The sequence below is a fragment of the Pinus tabuliformis genome, chromosome 6 (assembly GCF_031772625.1).
Source record: "Pinus tabuliformis cultivar Carrire ecotype Pingquan chromosome 6, CPIR1, whole genome shotgun sequence".
NCBI lineage: Eukaryota > Viridiplantae > Streptophyta > Pinopsida > Pinales > Pinaceae > Pinus > Pinus tabuliformis.
Window position 1 is genome coordinate 608,929,445 of NC_142292.1, and position 2,731 is coordinate 608,932,175.

Here is a 2,731-nt window from a genome sequence, read left to right on the forward strand (position 1 = left end):
ATATGAAAGAAATTTGATAACTTGAAAAAAGTGGTAGCTTGACAAAAGTTGTAGAGAAAATATTAATCTCTCCTACCCTGATAGAACTTGTGGTCAATATCAAGACCTACAAGAACTTTGTTGTGGAATATTATCAAAACTAATAGAAGGATATGAAAGAGTGTATTGTAAGAACCTTGACAAACATGGCCACTGAAACTTGGAACATTGTTTGTAGGAAGAGAAAATTATGTTTCTTTTTTCCAAACATGTATGTTAGTATATTACAATTTAATGAATATGTTTTCTTATTATCATATATGGTTTCATACTTTGACAAAAAATTCACCGAGACTTCACAATGTTTTATCATTCAGTAAAAGATTTTTTTTTCCCGTAGAAAAAATCGTAATTTTATTCATATTGATAAAATTACATTTTGTAGATGCTTGAAGCATATGCAGATGGCTGTTCCTGTGTAATGACAGGCAGCAAACAGTAGAATCAACACAAAATAGCGGATGGTTGTTCCTGTAATGACAGGAAGGTAACAGAAATAACAGAAAGGTAATGTTGTGCCAGCAGGCCTATGTTTTCCTGCCTTTTTTCTTCTCTACTTTGCGCCAGACTCCAGTGTTGGGAGTGGGAACAATTATAGCAAGTTGGTTTTCCTCTGTGTACATTGGTTGTTCTTTATCAGATTCCGATCCTTCGGAGCTATATGCTCGTTTGGCGCCGCTTATTTCCAGCGGTGATTCTTGTTGCCGTACCAAGTGATCTGGCTCCAAATTGGGCCCCTCGGTGCTCTCTTCCTGTGTTTTTTCCTGTCTCCTACGTGCGTCTGTGGGTTCTGTGTTCAGTGCCTCTTCCTCCAGTGGTTCGGTATGCTGCCAACCTTTGGGTTTTTTCTGTTGTTTCTTGTTCCCTTTTGGCTCCTTGCTAGCCTGTGGACATGCATATTGAAGGTGCCCTGTCTGCAAGCAGCCGCGACATCTGAATGCCGTGTTCTCATAGTCAAGTTGTTGCATCCACAGTGAGTTATTAAAATTCAATGTGATGTGATCTGGGAGTCCTTGACTTAGATCCACTTCAACACATATTCTGGCATATGTGAAAATTCCTCGAATAGCTCTGTCTTCATCTGTTTTAAGATGTTTTCCTAGGGAGTTCCCAATGGCTGTTAAAGCTTTTCGGTGCCAAAAATGCAGTGGGAGGTTATGCAGCCTTACCCAAACTGGCATCGTTGAAACTACCATGGTATTGGCATCAAAATCTAGGAACCAGGGGGTGATAAAGAGGCCAGCACTACCCCAAAACCAAGGTCCCTGATTAATGATATTGTCTCGTTCCAGTTCTGTGCTAAATCTGACTATGAAAAAACCTTTAGGGCATAGATATATTTCACATTTAGGTGACCAAGATGTAAAAACCCATTGGTGCAGAGCATCCGCTTTGGGCCAATAACCATTAAATCTGCATATAATAGCATTGTGGATTAAATCTGTGTATAGATCTGTTACCTCCGGCAGCGATACAATAAGCATGGGTGATTCTGGCTTCTGTTCCACTATGTAGGGGCCTGGAAGCTCTGATGTGGGTGCTGGATTGTGTTGTAATGGTTCCTTTCCTTTGACTGCATCTCGGAAGGAACCTGTGGTTTTTGAACTGGTTCCTTTGCACCCACCTCGCAGTCTCAGATTGAGGATGATGGTTGAATCTTTAACAACTCCATAGTGTTGAAGTGTGTGCTGGTCCTGCATGCAGAGTCCTGAAAATAACAGATTTTGGTATGTCACTGGAGTTCCCAGTTTGATTTGGATCTCCTTTTTTAACTCCAAAACATTCATTCCTTCCCAGATCTGCACACAACAATGTCTACCTTCTATTGATCTGATAAAGATCTGCTTTGGATCTTACGGATCAACCTTATCCAAGCCCCGATTTACTAGATTGATCTCCAGATCTGGCCGATCGATGGTGGATCTAGGGTTTATATGCCTTTCCGCTAAAGCCTTCAGAGCAGCTGGGGTTTTCTCAACCCCTTCAACGCCTTCGCTGAGAACCAGCGGCAGCTCGGGGACGGACACGATCCTGTGATCTCGAGCCATGACAAGGGCGGGGATCGCAGAGGTTGCTAGGGCAGAAACCACTGCATGTCTTTTCTGGTGCCATTTTCGCCAGATTTTCGTGGGAGCGAGCATCCATCCGCCACGACACATGTTGCGGAAAGCTCCCTGGCCAGCTCTGTGCGTTCTGTCTCTAGCAACACGGGGGATTCGGGAAACCGCCCGTCTCGTTCTCCATAACTCTGCGGAAGTCTGATGACCGGCCCTGATGCTGGCTTCCATCACGTCCGGAAAGGGAACGACATCGCTGCCCCCTTCTGCACCTTCACTTTCAACATTTAGCACTGATACCTGAGGACGAGCTGCTGCAGTGGCCGCCATTGATGCTCTCTCCACCGGATTCCCCACCATCATTCAGTAAAAGATTTGCCAAGATCTTACAAGATTTTATAATTCAGTGAAAGATTCTCCATCACTATACAAGATAATATTATCTATGAGAGATTCGCAAAAAAAGTTATATATACATATTATATTATTGATAAAATCGCCTCCCATTTTTCCTATGTATCATGGGGATTAGCCCATTTACTATACATATAAATTTAGGGTGGTTCTCAAAATTTTCCCTGTAACAAACATGGGAATACTACATTATGGCCATAGAAAATATCTACATGATGATT

The 2,731-nt window shown here is 42.5% G+C and overlaps 1 pseudogene; it reads right to left on the reverse strand.

The window, feature by feature from the left end:
- Positions 1-1,892: 1,892 nt before the first annotated feature.
- Positions 1,893-2,456, reverse strand: LOC149260040 (large ribosomal subunit protein uL4 pseudogene; annotated as a pseudogene).
- Positions 2,457-2,731: the final 275 nt, after the last annotated feature.